We start from the raw sequence: 20,518 nt of genomic DNA, 5'->3' as shown, positions 1-20,518 counted from the left end.
CCCCAAGTGGAGCCACTGTTAGGTTCCTATACCAATAGGAGTCATAATTTTGAATGACTAAGGCTAAGCCTTGTAATATTGTACATACCTTTGCTTTTTGCAAATGTTTTCCATATTAAAAAACTAAAAAAAGTAAAGAGGGTATGTCCTAAAAGAATAATCAAAGGACAAAAAGAATGAGAAAAGGTCAAAAAATGAAAATATATGAACCCCAAAAAACAAAAGAGACCATGAAAGTGTGCAAGTCAAAATGCCACTACTATTTACTTTTATGCATAATAATGATTGTGTGCAGCTTGTTACTCATGCCACAATCCATGATAGTCAAATTGTTTAAACTTGGCTATTTCATGCTTTGAATTTTGTGTTTATAGTTAGAGAATAAAATTTGACCAAACAATTTAATCTTGGCAGATCATTAGATAGGTAGAGAAAATAAAAGGAGCTCATCAGTTTAATCTGAGCCCTTGGATGATCTAAGGTTAGAATTAGATAGCTTACTTTGTAAAAGAAAATGATTGATAAGGGTTTGCTAGACTAAATGCACCCAAATAAAATGAAGAAAAAATGGTAGGGTAAGTAAATGGGTAAGTAGAAGAAAGGTTGCAGAAATATCAAGTGATTACACAAAAGAACTTATGTCATGTTTAAATACATCTTTCAAATGTGCATAAGTAGTAAACAAAGCAAGGACAATGGTTTACAACTTGGTTTATTTAACATCCCCTCAATCATTTCACCCCTCTGCTTACTAATTTCCCATAAATAAGTTCTATGTACTTAAATTCTTTAAGTCAAAGAGGCTCAGAGCATTTCTTTGACTTTTGGTGGGACCAGACCCTCGGCTTAATGACTTATGGACACAAGTGCTAGAATCTCCTTCATAAAATCCATTCCCCCTTCATTTCCCTACTAAAACCCCCTTTTCCTATGGTTAAACTCTTTTGCCTAGGAAAAGAAAAAACAACTCCATGTAAATCCCTTTTCACCTAAAAACCCACAAAAAACATTTTATCCTAAGTATTAAGTGTATGTAAAGTGCGCAAATATTACATGTTACATTATGCTTGAGGGATATTACCCACTCCGCTCATTCACTTCATATTAATTTTTAATTTTATAATATAATCCCCAAAATCCCATTATCCCGTATTAATTAATTCCTTTATATAAATAACATGACCCCTAGTTTAGTTATAATCTATACACTTTTCCCTATATCCCGATAAAATTTATTAATCTCTGCATTTAACCTCACCCGATCACCTAATCATGTCATTAAGTAGTGCCTGATCTGCTAATCCATTGATTAAATCCTAAACTAATCCCATTGTCTGAATATTAAAGCTATGGGCCCCCTGAAAGCCTTTGCTTTATCCACCATGCAATTCCTTCACCCGACTCTCATTCGATCATCACCCCCCTCATCCGAAGGCCGATAGCCATATCAACCAAACTCGATCGCCAACCTTTACTCGCCCGATAAAGTTGTTTTCCCCGACGCCCCTACTACTACGTGTCAAATGCTAAGGTAGATCGGGTGACCCCTCCTAAAAACCGCCCTCGCCATAAAAGTGGTGTGATGGCCAACCAAAACCTCTTCCCCGCTTAACTGAAAAAACCGCCAACTATTCATTCATAAATGAACCCGCCAAAAGTAATTTTTTTTTATATAAAACGCCGCAAAGCCCTCTTTTCACCCTTTTTACTCATTTTCTCTGTAAACTCTAAAAACCTTTGCGACTCCTACAAACGCCAAACTTTCCCACAGACCTCCAAATTCGCTCCAGAAGATGCTGCAAACAACCCAACTAACCTCTCAATCCATACCAAAACTGTGCAAACCTCTGCAGCTGCTGTGAACCATCAACTTGAAGACAATTCGCCCAATTCCAGGTATTTCACCATAGAATACCACTCCCCATTCAAATTTGGAAACGTTCAGCTTGTCAAGTATTTTCATTAAGTAAAATTTATTGAAAAATACCTTAAATTTGAAAACCTACAGCCAAACCCTCTAATAGTTTCCAATTTCCATTGAAAACCTTTGAATAAACCCCCAACGCCTAATTCAAATCCACAAGAACTGAATAATGGCCGCCCCCATTGCCTTGGACGTTAGACCTATCAAAACTCCCCATTTGGACCTCGACCACCTTCCCTTGGCTGACAGGGACTTCCAAATTAAGGATACATCTACCCAGGGCCTCCTGCTTAAAATCCATTGTCTAAGTAGGGACAGATACCTCAATCATGTTGATGATATTTTCCTTTGGGAGTCAAATTTTCCCAAATACCAGTTCCCCCAAGTACATATCTTCCCAGAATTTGTCCATATGTGCCATGCATGCTACATCCTTAGCCATAAAGCCATAATGTCTCATGACCAAAAGGTGTTGTTTACTATCACAGCTGAATCCATCAATCAAATGTTATAACTCCAACCATGACCAAACCTGACTCCACTCTCAATTGGAGATCTGTTAGACCAATATTCCAAATTAAGTCCCTCTAGACTGGCCCAATTGTTCCAAGATTTCATTGTTGTGGAGCAGTACATTCCTAAAAATCCCCCCCATATCCTTATGCCATGTTCTCTGAAAGGGGAAAGCAAATCATCACCATGATATCATGTGTCCTAGGCTGCTCTACTGATGAATTTGTTGATGAACTTGTCCAAGCCTTCATGTCAATCTATACCCAGGACAGCCTCCTGTTGTTTTGTACAATTATGTTGAGTTCATAGCTCAGAGAATGCATGAACAGTTCACCAGGATGAACAATGAAAGAGTGTTCAAATACTCATATGTCCTCTACCATATGTTCTTATATTATCAGCCAGACAGATTTCCTTTTCCCCTCCAGAAGCTGGATACCAAAGGCCAGCCCAGGTCTGTCATTTTTTGGACCCCACTGTTCCATAAGTATGAGTCACCATATACCTATTCAGATTTCATAGATTCTTTTGTTCATCCAGTCATGACTATGCTAAAAGGAAGCCCTCCACCCAGGATAAGTCCAGAGATCAAAAGGGTCCTTTAGTTGTCTAAACAAAGCAAAGTGGGAGATTGGTACCTTTACCAAAACCACACAGAGATAAGGATTTATGGTTTCCAGCTTGCACCATATAAACTACCCAAGTACCTCCCCATGAGGTTATTTTCTCTAGAGTACTATAGACAAATAATGAACTCTGATGAGATAAATTTTGTCTTGGCCAAGAAAAGATCACAATTTAAAGTAAAAAACCAGTTACACCCCTTCATCTGCAATTCTAGAGAGGTAGGGAAGGAAGCAAACCAAATTTTGCAGCAAATGAAGTTCCAACAGAGTTTCATGTGGAGGTATGACCCTCAAGAATCTATGAACAGATTGAGAAAGAAGGCCAAGTTGGGACCTTATATTCACCACCCCATACCAGAGATAGAAAGATATGCAAATCAATCTGAGTGGGTGGAAAACAGTCTTGTAGATGAAGACAATACAAAGGTAGATGTAGAGAATGCCTTATGTGACTTAGAAAGACAGTTTGATGAGAGCTCGTTTCTACATGTATCTGAGTAGCAAGAGCCAGCCATGAGCACCCCTCCTATCATGCAGACTCCTCAAAATGAGGAAAAGAACCCCAAAAGGGCCAAGGAGGAACCCTCAAGTTCAGGAATGGGCACATCAAATATACAATATGAGACAAGTCAGAGAAAAAGGCCTAGGCTAAATCTTCTTCCAGATCAGGAAGACACAGAGGGCTCAGTACAAATAATTGTTATTGAGTTGGACAGAAGTAAAGGCACTGCTCTATCTAAGGAAACACAGGGGCCATCCATATCACAGACCTATATTTTGGAAAGACAGCTAAGTGTAGAGGTATCCTCATTCAATAGGCTTGTTGATAAGGATAAGGATATAAAAGATCGGTACAAAGACATTAAAATGAGGAATGAGAAGCTCAAAGCTCAGACATATGCTCAATATCTAAAAATCACTCCCACAAATCAAACAAGGCTGATGTCAGCTTTTGACATCAAGGAGGGAAAGCTTCAAATGTCCTTTATCAAACCTACAACACAACAACCCAAGACATCATCAGACTTCAAGAGGGTTGACTTTGAAGTATTGGCAAGGGATATTCATCCCATAGACCAAATAGAACTGCATAAACAAGTTGGAGAGATGATATACTCCACCCTTACAGGTAAAGCCATAGCTGCCCATCAGCTACAAAGTTCATTGACCAACATCTTGGCACAATTTCAGTTGGAGAAGGCCTCCTCACAGGCCAAGGATACCAAGATTAAGTCTTTGGAAGACTTAGTTATTGAGTTGGGACATGATCCCAAATATATTAAAGCTACAGAGAAGCTCATAAAGAAGAAAAATGATGATATTGCTGCACTTAAGAAGCAATTAAAAATACCCCAACTGCAACATCCTCAAACACTTGAAGTCTTAGAGAGCCAAACCAGACATGAAGAGTTAATGGACTTGGTCCTAAAACTTAATGATCAGTTGAAAGAGATAGAGAAGGAACTAGACACTTTAATTCAATTGAAGCAAAGTGATATTGCCACTACATCTGCAAATGTCATCCCAACGGTCTCAACAGCAGTCCCTTCCACACTAGTAGCTTCACTAGCACCTACAGCTCCACCTGCCACAGCATTGCTAGTCACAGCAGAGTCTACAACAGTAGGTACATCAGGAGAAGAGGCAGACAAATTAATCAAAGCCATGAATGAAATGTCAATCTAGGCTACAGAAATGAACAAACTAAGAGAAAAGGTGGCAAGTTTAGAAACTGACTACAAACTTGCCCAAATTATGCAAAAGGAAGAGGCACAAAAGGCCAGTAGAATGAGTGAAAGAGTCAAAGCTATGGAGAAAGACCTAACATTGGAGAAACCCCTTGGACAAGCCAAGGAACTGTTATGGGCCAATATCATTGACTCTGTCAAGGATATTTGGCCATCTATTCAAGTTATTTTTGAGCAGACAAAATTGATAAAGATAGCTACAGAAGCTATCCAAAAAGTCAAGGAGGAATTGGGAGACATGCTTGAGGATGCCAATAGACTCATCCACTTCCTTAACAGCAAAAACAGGTATGAGCTTCATGAGCTGGATATAGAAGACAGAACTGAAACCATTTTGGAAATAAGGAAGGTCCTTTCTAAGAGAAACCTAATGCTAAATTTGGAAGAAAAGTGCCAAAACATGCAGGTAGCCATTGATAGATTCATGGTTAAATTCCAAATTTTGAGGGAGATAGGATTGCCCAGTCTATTGGTCATTAATGACAAAGTTATGACACAGTAGGACTATGATAAGAGACTCAAGCAGTTGGCTAAAGAACAAGCTAGCACTTCAGCAATAAAAGCACTGCCAACAGGAAAAGTTTTGTATAATACATTTGAGAACTTGTTTTTTCTCCAGCATGAGATAAAACACTTGTTCATCACCAAGCCCAATTTTTCCAAGTATACTGAGGCTGATGAGATATATAGGCGAATGATGAATGTCAAGTTACCTGATGATAAATGGTGGGAAAAGATGACTAATTTACTATAAGAAATTTATAGTAAAAAGGTTATTGTATAGTAAAAGTAGAACAGCCAAGTAAACAGATGAAAATAGGTCAGCATGCCAAAGTGTATCAGTGTCAAAGAGTATCAGGTGAAAGTTAAAAGTTAAAGAAGATTCCAGCATAAAAGACCACAACAGCAAGCCAGCATAAAGGGCTACAAACCAAACTATAAAGGCCAGCAACACCACAATAAAAGGGACAACATGAAAACAATTCAATAGTTGTCTCTATCTTCTTGCAAGAAGATACTTGTATTTCCTAGATTAAATCTCAAGTTAGTTTGAGATATTTTGTAATATTTTTTGTGTAAATACTTCACAATTTGAAGTATGTAGGGTGGATTCTTAGACATTCCTATAGACTTCTTGATCAAAAGATTGTAAAGTTATTGTATCACTGACTGGACCAGCAAGCTGGATTGATGAATAAAGAAAATTTATTTCATAGGATTCATGTGTAGAGCGAAGTGCAGACAAGTATTTCTCATATTGCTGGCATCTTTCTTAAAGTTTTCCACAATCTTTAATGTAGTTCTTTATCTGAATGTTATAACATGGAATGATATCTCAGAATTTGCTTAACTGCACTCTGTTTTAACTGTTATACATTTAAATGTTTTCTACTAATCATCTAAGTTAAGGAATTCTTAATTGCTCCTTATTTTAGGTTGTCTCTCTATAATCTATAGCAAAGGATTCTTAATTGCCCTTTATTTCCGATTACCCTTTGTTCCTCGTTTTAATCCCAGTCTGAGAATTCTTAATTTCTCTCTCACCCTGGTTAAGACCATTTTACCCCTCTGGCCCAAATACTTGCTAGCTTGCCCTTTGAACACTCCCTTTAGTGAGTTAATTCCAGTTCTGGTGCCCTTCTGTTGACTCCATAGCCCAATGGTCCAAAGACATCATTCTACCCATCTGTTTTAAGGATTCAACCATCCAATCTCCAACACAAATCAAAAACCCCCTGAACCTTCAGAACTAGCCTGAAATCCCAGCAAACAAAGCTAAATCATATAGAGAAGGCCCTCTCTGAGCCATAGGTTGGCTAGAGCCTATGCTTAAAAGTTGGTTTTTGGTTACCTCGGTCATTTTCTTTCTTCTGATAACTTCTAGAGAAAATTATTAGTGATAACACTTCCTACACAGACCAATCTAAACTATGCATTGCGCGATCTCAAGGCTCAAGCCTCAGCCCTAAGCTCTTGAACTACCCAATTATGAAATCACCTAGGCTCCTTTGTCTTCTAGAACTGCACAATGGGAAAAATCAATGTTCAAACCCTCTTCTTGGCTCCATGAGCTCTCTAACTACACAATCGTTTTGCTTAGTACAAGCCTGAATTGCGCATAACATAGCCTCAAGCCTCAAGCCTAACCCTTGACTACTTTAGTTACATAATTGCGCAGTCACTGAACTTCTCCCTCATCCTGCCACCTAGTTCTAACTCATTTAGTGGATCATCATGCAACATCTTAGATATGGGTTTATCGGACTAATGTCGTATTGTAATGAGTAGACTGCATATGCAGGAACTCTATAATGCTATGGCAAGATGATAAACAAGGAGATGGAGAAGGATTACATGATACAAGACACATATGGATATGAAAACATAAGATGATCATCTGACAAGAAGATGAAGGAACATTGGATTACAATAGAAGACCAAAGATAAGGACCTCATGAAGACTCCATCTGATTCACAACCCTTTGGAGGGTAGATATGAAGAACAAAGAATATCTCTCACGAATATGAAGCATTGTATACATCTCTTATTGAAGGTAGAAAGAAAGAAGCAACAAGAAATGATAGCTTGGCACAACCACATCATCATGTAGTCCATGTCATCAGTGTCATGTCATTTTCGGTCACGAGTCATCATATGCCACATCATTATTGTGAATTATGTAATTATCTATTCAAAATTTATTGTAAAGTGGAATTCTTAAGGACACATTCAAAATATGAAGAGTCGTGTAAAATTCGAAAATCCATAGGAAGTCAAACAGTCATGAGGGTAGTCAAAGAGTCACAAGGAAGGTGAAGCATCACTTCATTGGTTATATATACATCCTCGTTGTATGAGAAAGGAATTTTCAGCTTGACTCCTCCTACATGGCATTAGAGAGACCAACTAGTTCTTTTGAGGAGCAAGGAGTGGCTCCAATGATCCATTGGAGCTAGTGGTGTTCATTGTATACAGGTGTCTTAGAACTTTTACGTAATATCATAAGCCCAATGGCCAGCACGTTCTTCATGCATGGATTATGAATATTTGTAAGATTGTTTTGTGAATGTTTGTAATTCATTTTTTCTTTCATTTGTGCTAATGTAGTTGAACTATTTAAGTTATTTTGGTACTTTCCATATTGAGAATGTGTTGTAATGGTTATTACTGTTGTCGCATTCTTGTGGACTATTCCATTGGATATTAGGCAAATATTTCTTGTTGTACTAGTTGCAATGACCATCGTTGTTAGAAAATCAGAAAGGCAGTAAATATTTTCGTAATCTTGATAATTACTTTTGATGTTACTTTCTATTACGATTCTTTATATATTCTTTCTTTAGTTCATCAAGTAATTACACAAAACAACAACACATAAAACAATGAACACAAGATGTAGGCACATGCCAAGGCAAAACCCCCCTCGAGGGGAAAACCCAGTCAAAGTAATTCTTCCTTTCAATAGTATTCTTTGAGACTCTTCACCCTAGACCTTGACCAAACCTTCCCTCCACACCAAGTCAGCCTCCAGAATATTGATCTCTTTCTAGCAACTTCGACTATGCAACAACTTGTGGCAACTCATGGCTTCCGGCAACAATCCAAATTGTGAGACTTCATTCTCCCAATCCAGAGCATGAAACAGAGAGAGACCACCATAAAAATTTCGATTTTTCTTGACTCCCCCAAAATCGCATTCACTTTGGCTTCCTGGCAGTATACTTTACGAGCCTCCAACTTCGCACTTCAGCCTAACAAACAGATTTTTGTGTTTTTCGCAGAAGAGAGAGAATGAGAAGTGATGCTCCAAATGAATTGGTAGTCCTTCCTTTTATAGGCTTCTTGTGGGGTAAAATGGGTCCTTATGCTGACCTGATATTCTCTTTATTCCAACATAGTGTAGAGGTTCCTTAATTCATATTTGACTCAATACTAAACCGATTTACATGATTCAAAAGCCCAAGAAGGGTCTCTTTAAATGTAAAATAATTCTATAGACCCAAAATAAATCCTAGAAGTCCTCAATGGGGAATTTGACCTAAGCCAAGTTGATCCAAGCATGAAACCCATGCTTTAATAAGTCACAATAATAATAATAATTACTATTTTCTTTATTCTTTTGACAAGTACATTACGTAATGGCTCAAACACATTATTGAAGACTGAATATAGTTACCTTTTCCAACAATTGCATCTTTGTGGACTATTCCGCTTGATCTTGAACAAATTATTCTTGTTTATGTGAGTTTCTACTAGGGTGGTACTATTACCTCTCTCTTAGAGGCTCACTTCTCTTCCCCCTCCACGGTATAAGAAATTTGACACGCATTCGACTAAACACTCACCAGGCACAACCCTTTGCTTTTTGAATGCACATTTGCACTCCTCTCTCTTGCTGATAGTTAAATCCAAGGAAAACCTGTAAGAATACATGGAAATCGGGCCAATACTCCGAATGGGGCTCCTATTCCAAACGGTGTGAGGTCTAATTGGGACTTCACATCGAGGATACCCCTTGGTTGATGGATTTCCAACACCGTCAACAATAGTGCTAGAAGAAGGGCCATATGACAAGTTGTGCCTATTGGATTTGTTTTGAACCTCTTATCTCCAATTTATCCATTTGTCAAATTTAAATCCCCAATGAGCCTCTTTATCACTTGTCTGAGTTGAAGTTTGATGGTGAGGATGGAACATCCATAACCGAGCACAATTCTGATTTTATCAAATTTTGTGAATCTTATGAAATCGATGATGAAGAGTTTTCTTGTGTTCTTTTCTTCCTCACTCTTGAATGTCATGTTAATTGATGGTGTCATACCTTGCCAACCACTTCCATACATTTTTTTATAATTTCTTCTGGGAGTGTCATTAAGCTTTTGATGGGTATGATTACTGAGATGTTTGTAAAAGAATCAGTCACTTAAGAATGAAGCCTAATGAATGAATTGAGGATTTTTCGGATCAATTCCTTCACCATTGTTCTGAACTTCTTGAAGGAGATATGGATCGGAATTTCTTGAAAAAAGAGTTTGAGCACTTGGTTCTTATCTCTTTGCACGGTGAATCCAGACCACCTAATGTTTCTTCGTCCCCAACTCTTGTAAACCAAGAGACACCCCTAATTTTAGAGGAGGAATCTGATATTCCTTTTGTTCCTTTCCCTCCTCCTTTTTCAGTTCCAATGCAGGTTCCTCCTTGCGATGATCATAAAGTTGGGAAATCTGCACATCAAATAACTAATCCATCTTCTCATCTTCCTTCTGCTTTTCATGATTCAAATCCAATAGAGGAAACCCTAGAATGGCTCATTTTTCCTATGGTGAAAACCAATTTTTCTATTGCTCAAGATGGTATTAACACTCATAACTCTACTCTTGAATATGATTTAGATTTATATCATCCTCTATAATATACATGTCATGAATCTTTGTATCGTGATCTGCTTGATCAATCTTCTTCATCAACTAGTTTTTCACACTCTCGTAATTTCAAGTTGTTGGTCCAAATTGCGATCGGGTTCAATATAGTCACATTACACATGTAGAGGAGAAGGAAGGTAAATATTATTTCGATCTTTCTTCTCTTTTTAAAAATCCTTTGTGTGAATATGGTGTCTCCTCATTCTTTACTGATATTGAATCTGTTAATCTTGGTAATGAATCAAATGAATTTAGTTTTTTTAGATCCGTATTGGGCAATAATAATATAATAATTTTGATGATGATAATTCTATTGATGTATCCGATGATGAATTCCCAAGTGCACCAGTTGATATTTCAGTTTCTCATGAAAATTTTAATTTGAAATATTTAAATCTGGAAATTGTTTCGGTCGAAGAAAATGCTCTTATCGAAGCTTCCTCTTTGTCCCTGTCAGGCCAGGTAGTAACTCCACAAATCAAAAAGCTGATTTGTGTATTATTCCATCAGGTAGGTCTTTTTTATATACAATAGGGAGAGACTGTTCAGTTCATCTCCCGATGGCTGTTCACATTTCTAATTTAATTATTTACATAAATTCACCCAATCATGAGGATTAGGTGTCAACATTCCCCCCTTTAATCTGAAGGGATGTTGGTGAGTCCAAGCATTGCTTTGAATCGTTCAAGCTTTTCTCTTCCAAGCGCTTTGGTGAAGATGTATGCAATTTGCTCTTTTGTGGAATAATGACGGAGATGGATTGTTTTGGCCTCAACATGATGTCGAATCAGATGATATTTAGTATTGATGTGCTTCGTTCGATCATGGAACTTTGGGTTCTTGGCCAGCTTTATTGCAAAGGTATTTTCAATCATGAGTGGAGTTGATTGTACTTGTTTTACCTGCAAATCTTCAATAATTTTCCTGAGCCACACAATTTCTTTTGTTGCTTCAGCTGCTGCCACGTATTCTACTTCTGTTGTGGAATCTGCTGGAACTGATTGTTTGCGTGATCTCTGGGAGGCAGCTCCTGATCCAAGACTCATAGCATATCCTGAAGTAGATACCCCAGTTTCTTTGTCTCCATCGAAGTATGAATCAGAGTATCCAATCAAGCTGAAGTCATCCACCTGTGTATACTTGATTCCAAATTCTTGAGTTCCCTTCAAGTACCTTAGAACTCTTTTTACAGCAGACCAATGTCCCTCACATGGCTTTTACATAAACCTGGAGAGGATTCCAACAGCAAATGAAATGTCTGGTCTGGTAGTAGTTAGGTAGTTGAGACTTCCCACAAGCTGTCTATACTTTGTTGCATCCTCAAATTCCTTTCCTTCAATAGATGTGAGCTTTAAGTTTTGTTCCATTGGAGTAGTAAGTGGATTTCACTCTGTCATGCCAAACCTGTTCAACAGATCTCCAATGTATTTCTTTTGAGAAAGAAATATGGACTTTGGATGTTGGGTTACTTCAATGCCAAGATAGTAATGAACATAGCCCAAGTCAGTCATTTCAAAACTTTTCCCCAATTCCTTCTTTATGGATGCAATGTAGCTTTCATTGTTCCCTGTCATCAAAAGATCATCTACATATACCACAAGATATACAATTTTTTTGCCAACTTTCTTGACAAATAAAGTTGCATCATCAAGATCAAAATGTTTGAAATTGAGTTTCAGAAGATGCTCAGTGAGTTTTTCATACCAGACTCGCGGTGCTTGTTTGAGGCCATACAAGGACTTCACAAGTTTGCATACTTTATGTTCATGTCCTTTCACAGCAAATCCTTCAGGCTGGGACATAAAAACATTCTCTTTTAGATCTCCATTCAAGAAAGCAGTTTTTACATCCATTTGATGGACTTTCCAACCATTCTGAGCTGCTAGTGCAAAGAGTGTCCGGATGGTAGCCCATTTTGCTGTGGGGGCAAAAGTCTCCTCATAATCGACCCCTTCCTTCTGTGCAAAACCTTTTTCCACAAGCTTAGCTTTGTGCTTGTCAAGTGAGCCATCAGCTTTATACTTGTTCTTGTAGACCCACTTGCAGCCAATTAGTTTGGTTCCTAATGGAGGATCAACCAGCTTCCAAGTGTCGTTCTTTATGAGGGCATCATACTCCTTTTGCATCGCTTCTTTCCATTCATCATGAGAAGTAGCTTCTTTGAAGGAAGTTGGTTCAAAATCTGTAGACAAGTTTAATTCACAATCATAAGAAACATCCATATCAATATGTGAATTAGAGTCATCTACATCACCTCCATTTTGCCGATTTGAATTTCTGGTTCCTGTCTTTCCAACTTCATCAGGATGAACACTTTCAAGTGTCTTTGTCACCCACTTTGGGGGACCTTTTTTAGATGGTCCAGGGTGCTCTGTTGATTGAGTTGGGACTGAATCAAGATTGAGTCTCCCAATTCTATCAATCACATCACTTAAAGCATCATCTGTTGTTGGAGTTTCATGCAGGGAGAGTGCTCTTCAGAAGAAGATTCCACATGTTGATCTAGTATAGGAATCCCCCCTTCAAGATGTGGAATCTGATTATCAAATTCTTGAAATGATTTTGCTTTTGCGAATCTATCCAAGCGATCAAGTTGCCGCTCAACAACATTGTCAGTTTTGGATGATTAAAGGAAAATTACATCTCTAGATACAACAAACTTCTTATTTACTTCATCATAGAGGCAGTATGCTTTGGAGGTGTTTGAATATCCCAGGAAGATACACTTACGACTTCTAGCACCAAGTTTGTTTTTATGTACCTTTGGTATCAAAGCATAACAGGTGGAACCAAAGACCCTGAGATGCTTTATCAAAGGAACATGTCCATACCACATTTCATATGGAGTCTTGTTTCTTAGAGCATTAGATGGACATCTATTCTCTATATGTGCAGCACATAGAACAACATCAACCCAAAACATTATCTTTACATTTTTGAAGAAGAGCATGGATCGTACCATATTTAAGATTGTCCTATTCATTCTTTCAGCTATGCCACTCTGTTGGGGATTATAAGGCACAATTGTTTGATGTTTGATCCCATGTTGGCGAAGATAGTTTTAAAATTCATTTGATGTGTATTCTTTTCCATTATCAATGCGAATAGACCCAATATGAGATTGTGCATCATTTTCAATCCATTTATGAAAATTCTTGAATGTTTGAAAAGCATCAGATTTGTTCTTCAAGAAATAAACCCAACACATTCTGGTGTAGTCATCAATAAATGTCATGATATATTTATTTCCATTTGCAGAAGGAATAGGCATTGGACCACATGAATTTGAATGAATGAATTCAAGTTTCCTATGTGCTCTTGAATGTGAATCATGAAAAGACTGTTTGCTATGCTTTCCTAGAATGCAAGCATCACATTGCTTAAGTTTTCTAGGAATTGTAGGCAAACCAACAACACCATTTTTCTCCAACAAGGGGAGACTGTCATAGTTCAAATGTCCAAATCTAGCATGCCATAATAAACTTGATGGAAGTGTACCTTCTTCATGATGAGAATTGTATGAGAAATGTTGTGCATGAGCAAACATTCCTTGCAGTTTGAGAAGCCGTTCTTCTTCTATTCCCCTCATGACAAGTGAGTGGTCAGATGCTTTCCTTACATCAAGCTTGCCATCAAACATATGAATGGAGTGATGTTAATATTAGGTATGTTCTATGCTAGAGCAATTTATTTAAATTTTCACAGTTAGCAATCACATCAGCATTATGATAAACTGCAGATAGAACATAAATATAAAACGCAGAAGACAAGCCAAGGCAAGAGGACACAAGATATGGCGCGAGCCAGGGACAAACCCCACAATGTGTGGGGAAACCCTTTGATCAAATCTTCTTTTATCTTCAAAGTTCAGCAGAGAAAGAGAGAGATAATACAAATACATAAAACTGAGATTTTATGACAGCAGTGGAAGGCACTTCATTATGACAGTCTTCAATCATGTTGAAGCATATCCTGATGTAGCATTCCTCAAATTGCTAGCTGCTCCAACAATTCTGGTTGCAGCCCCAAACTCCCTTGACTATGATGAATGGCTGATCTAAACAATCTCCAAACAGTCCTAAGACAGCATCCCCAAGGTAACCATTGCTATGGTGCTATGGCCTGTGGCCTAGCACATTGCAACACGGAAGAGAATGTCTTCAAAACATCACCAATGCAGCAACCAACGCAACAACACTTGCAATCATCCTAACTGTGTATAAATACTGATTTATGGAGCAGACTGTGATACTGCTCCCTCTCATTGCATCGAGATTGTGATGGTCAATGAGATTAGGACTGTGGCTTTACTTTCACCAATATTGTAACCAGGAAGGAGCACAGATACATAGAGCTGTTGTGATATCACTGATATACATATCAAGATTGCAAGGAGGCAGATCCATATACTGTGAGACTAACTGTGCCAAGACGGTAAGACTCCATTCACAGAAATGCTGAGATTGACATCACAAGAATTGTGACTATGCCGAGAATGAATCTAGCCCAGAATGCATATTAATACAGCGTCCTCATCCGAAGTCTTTTCTGCTCCATCCATCCAAGATCTATCTTGACTGCACCTTTAATTTACAGGTATGCTGAGAATGATACTAGCACAGAATTCCTTGCGTCCTCTTGTCATGCGTTCCTTAGATCTGAGATCATACGTATTGCCATGAGACTAGCTCGGGTTATGACTGAGGCTTCTTCCACTAAGTCACTGCTGCGATTAGATGACTGCGTGGAAAGTGTCTTCCTGACAGCGTATCTATATGGCTGCGTATTGAGTGTTTCAGGACTGCGTTTAGATGACAGCGTATCTCCATGCTAATATATGGCTGCGTATGAAGTGTTTCCATGATTACAGTGTGTCTCCCATTACAGCGCATGACTAGGGCCTGCGTATAAGTCGTAAAGTGTTTCCATGATTACAACGTGTCTCCCATTACAGCGCATGACTAGGGCCTGCGTATAAGACTTTTAGACAGCATATAAATTTAGCTGCGTTAATTTGCCAGCGTATATGATGATATATATATGCCATGACCTGCGTATATATATTTTGCCACTGCCTGCAAATATATATATCTTGCTGCGTTATATATTGCTGCATTGTATGCCTGCGTGTGTGTATATATATGAGTCTTCATGAAACTGCGTGACTGGAGTTTCTATGCCCTGATCTATGCCGCCTGATCCATATACAATACAGGATGCTGAGAGTATCAACAATTTGTTGCGTCCTTCATGAAGCCATGACTGCACCTAAAACTATGGTGCAGTGAATACCCTACTGCGGATTTGACTGTAGCTACCCTTGATGACTGCGGCTCCCTTTATATTGCTGCGACTATCCTTTATGATTTGAACAGCGTATTAGTACCTGCGTTTAGGGCTGCATAGGGCTGTAGTTCATCACAACGTATAGAGTATAGTAAGATCTCCCTTATTCTTCTTGCTGCGTATAGACTTCTTCATGACCGATGCTTCTGCGTTTTAGATCAGGGCATCATTTGTATATAGGCCAGTGTATTCTCTTGTTCTCTCCTTCTCCAAAAACCCAAGACGTGGAGAGGAGATCACCTCAAGAATACATGTGTAAAATGACTTCAAGTCCTCATCAATTTATACTAAAACGTGGATGATGAATAGACACGTCGGTTGGGCTTCTAGAGCCTACATAAGAGCTGGTCGGCTTGATTATAATTACATAAACAAAATAAATTCATATCTCCATAAATACTTATCAGAATCGGATGATCTTTGGATCAATCCTACACCTCTCGACGAGAGGGATCCAATAAAAATATCAGCTGTCATAAATAAGCCGATCCACATGGAGTTTGGCCCTAGTTGCCAATTTAACAAGTGACCTTGCTAGCGGATGTGGACTAAGGACAACAAGTTTGTCTTGAGCTGTGGGAGATATAGAACATGATCCAGAAGAAATTCTAGAAGACCAGGCAGTTTAAGCCTGATTGTGCCAAGCCCTGATGGCTTGATTTTTTATTGATTTGCAAAGTATACTGCTCCATCAACATTGTCAGTGAAATCTTCAAAAAAATCTTTTCTATGAGTCATGTGGCAGGTTGCTCCTGAATCAAGCAACCAATCATTTTTCCAAGAATCAAGTGAAGCATTATATAAATCTTCATTTACTCCAATGTTACATTGTGCCACAACATAGTGAGCGGATTCAGGTGCTTTACCTTTGTCTGTATCATCAGTTTTACCTTTATGTTGGTTTCTTTTCTGTTCAATTTTGTCCCATGGTAGCTTGCATGTAGAGGCATCATGTGATCCATTTCTTTTGCAGCGAATGCAATGTAAATCTACCTTTTCTCCTTGAGAATGTCTGCCCCCTGCCTCTAAAATATCTTCCTCTTCCTCTTCATCCACCTCTTCCTCTTGTAGAATCTTGAGTAGGATGCTTTTCTTTATGAGCAAGGCACACAGTCTCTTAAGAAGATTTAGGGGCTGTCTTCTTTCCAAAAGCTTTCTCTCTTTCAGCAAACTTTTTCACAAGAGAGTTAAAGGTTATATCTTTGGGAGTTCCATTTGCTTGCAATGACTCAAGATAATTGGAGTAAGTAGGATAAATTGCCTTGAGAAAAGCGATAAGAGGAATATCCAATTCAACCTTAGTAGATTTGATATCATGCATTATAGACTTTACTTCAGATGCAAGAGCAAGAGGATCATTATTTTGCAGTTCAAGAGTGAAGATTTTAATCATGAGTTGTACAACTTCAAGTGCAGAATGTGAGTCATAGAGTTCTTTCAGCTTTTGTAAGGCTTCAAAGGCAGTTGAATATGACGAAATATGGCAACTCACCTCTTCATTTACAGATGTTGCGATTAATGCATAAGCTTTGCTGTTCTTGTTTTCCCAAATGACGAGCTCTTTGTCTGAGGTAGGCTGTACTGGGTCATTGTCGCCTTCTCCGACACACTCTCCTTTCCACAACTCATTGAAAATGACGGTGTGTTTTATCATCTGGGACCATTCAGGATAGTTCTCCTTGCTAGTGAGAACTATTCCCACCATGGATATGATTGAATGCATTCTATAAAAAAAATACTTTTGCTGATAGAAAAATACTTCTGCTGTCAATGTATAAAATTGTACTTCTCGTGGAGAAAAAAATGCAGCTCTGGTGTAAAAATTGTAAAAAAATTGCACTCTTATATATAGGAATTGGTAACCTTATGGTGGAGATGATATCACTCACAACACAAAGCTTCAGAGAACCACATAACCTCGAGCTAGAAAACTCGTGCAACGTACCAAATCGGCCAAAAGCAACTAGTCTGAATGTAAAGAGACCTAGAAACCAGCCGAGATGTGGGTTATATGTGAGAGGTTATATCACAGTGGCTTTGACTGTAGAGGAGGTCTAGTTACCATCATTGTACGCAGAGTATGGAGGGGAGTGAGCGTTGTATGGCAACGTTCAAACAATACATATGGCTGCGTATGGGAGCAGAGGTATGGCAACGTTCAAACAATACATATGGCTGCGTATGGGAGCAGAGGTATGGGCAACGTTACTTATATGGACAACGGTGGTATTAAAGGCAGAGAGAGAATTTATGTATGGACCGTATGGTACCAGTGGTTAACACAGAGCGCTATTACCTGTGATATGGTAACGGCTCCTGCACAGTCGGCTCATACAATTTTATACAAGCAAAACGCTACCACAATTATAAAACAGAGTCTTCAAAAAATATTTAACGCAGAGGCATCATACTGTCGCATTTCTCATGCCACTCCAATGGAATTAAATGCATTGATTCCACCATTAATTATCACGTCATGCTTCATCAAACAAATTCAGGTCAGGCCATTCCGCTACAATACCATTCTACTGCGCCACCCTCCAATGTGGTATGGAGGTCGAGCACTGTGCCTGGTGTTGAATGACGGTGGACACCCTCCAAGACTACTTCAATCATGCTCCGCTGCTCTCAACCATTGATGGAGGGCTGACTATCAAAGGAGAGGAGTCGCTAGCTTTCAAAAGAGTCACCATCATTCAACACATTCAACCTGAGTCTCCAGATATGGAGGCCGGACGCACAGTCGAGGTATGTGTGGAATATGGGTGAAAAATGCATATGACAGTGTATGAAAGGTGGGTTCAGGCTTCAGGAGTATGGCAGAGGTGTCAGTTCTGCAAAATAGGCAGAACATAGGTAGGAGGGAGTTACAAGGGCAGAGAGGGAAGCCAAAAATGGAGCTGGCTCTAATACCATGTCAGGCCAGGCAGTCACTCAACAAAGAAAAAAACTGATTCGTGTATTATTCCATCAAGTAGGTCTTTGTTATGTACAATAGGGAGAGACTGTTCAGTTCATCTCCCGATGACTGTTCACATTTCTAATTTAATTATTTACATAAATTCACCCAATCATGAGGATTAGGTGTCAACAATCCCACTATCCCTTTTGCTCTCCTATTTGTGATGCACATACATGCGATGAAGATACTCCATGCTCTTCAAGTTCTTCAGCGCATGAGCTCACTTCTCAATTGACACAAGTTAGTGAGGTTTTCTATGACGAAAGAGAAAACAATCATATCATTGAGTATACTTTCAATCTCATATCATCTCTTGTTTTATATGAAGACAACTCTTCAAATTAGATTGCTCCTGAAATTTCTCTATCTCTAGATTTGCAATCAGAAGAATCTTTCAACTTGAGTAATCTGATTATCGAAGTTGTAAAATCTGATCAAATTAGTGACAAACATGGTTGACATTAGGGTAATTGTGATCTCATCAAAATTAGTGAAAGCAGCTATCCTCACACCATGCATGATTTGGTTCAATCTCCGGAATCTGATTTTACAATACTTAGAAGTTCCAGGACTTTTTAGAGAGTTGAGGAAATTCAATTTCTTTTGATGTTTATGTCAAGATCTTGCAACGTTGGTAAGACCCCTAAATTGAGTCAAGTCTCGCTTTCTTGACAAATATCTTCTTTCTACATGGTTTCACTTGATGTAAATTCTTTCTTTAAATATATTTTTCATTGCGGATATGATCTTCAGAGCTTTCAAGATTTGATTTCTGATTGGATTCAAGATGATTCATCTTCATGAAAATCTCCTATATCAAACTCAAGTTTGGAATGTGTACCTCTCATAGAATCATGGAACTGCAAAGTTGATTATTCTAAATATTATATTTGGCCAAGGGATTCATACCTGTCACACTCTTTTGAAAAAATAAGCTCCTGATCATTCTTGTGAATATTTTGATGTTAATATTTTTCTTCGTCACACCTGAAATCCTCTTGAGTGTATGTGAATGCATGGATTATTTGACCAATTAAATATTCTTCACTCATTTTACCCTCATTGGTTTCATGTGTTTACTATATTAGAACTCCATTTTACTTCTTTCGATTATTACGATACTAGTGTAGTGTGTAACCAATTACAAGAAAATGTTTTGTTACACTCATCATGTGAGGAAGATAATTATATTATGTTGAACATTCGAAAAAATGTTCAGCTTCATTTATCTTTGGTAATTACAAACTGGTAATCTCATGCTTCAATCATCCCATCTGATCATGATTCTGTCTTTGATAATTGTCATTCAACTTACTATTTTCCCATCAGCGCATCTGATGATAGTTTTTTTTACACCCTGTTGATGTCTCGAAAATCGCTGCAACAACATTGGGGGATAACCACCCGGTCCGGACCTTAAAAGCAGCTCCTTTTCCGTTTGGTGTGGTGGCTCCGACTGTTCATCTAGGTCCAGTTACCTTCTCCCTATTGCTATTGGTTTATAATGTATCTTTAACTACCAATAGACAGGGACATCAGATCACTTCTTCTTGCTGATCAGGCAAGAGAATGACCCTTAAGCTGATTTGGGTTCAGCCAAGCCACAACTAAAGTTTTGCCTCTTTGAGGAGAGAACTTAAAAGAATGTAGAATTTACTCTAAATGCAAGCTTATTCTATGATGCAAGCAAAAGAAACTAATCTAAATCCTATCTTAATTAGGCAGATATAGATCTAACCCAACTAAGAGCAAGATAATTAAAGTATTGAGATTTAGATATGTCTTGTTTATAATGAATATCAAGTTAATGAAGTAGTTCAATTAACTGATATTATGGATATCAAAACACATCCTATTGAGACCTTTTAACTGAAATAATAAGCCAACAACACTCAGGAAGTAGTTCACATAAATGATATTGATTATCAAATCAGCAAATCCAATAACTAAACAATAATATGTGGAAATAGTTCAC

Source organism: Pinus tabuliformis, chromosome 6 (genome assembly GCF_031772625.1).
Source record: "Pinus tabuliformis cultivar Carrire ecotype Pingquan chromosome 6, CPIR1, whole genome shotgun sequence".
NCBI lineage: Eukaryota > Viridiplantae > Streptophyta > Pinopsida > Pinales > Pinaceae > Pinus > Pinus tabuliformis.
The sequence above is the reverse complement of the archived record's forward strand: the minus strand, read 5'-3'. Positions refer to the sequence as shown.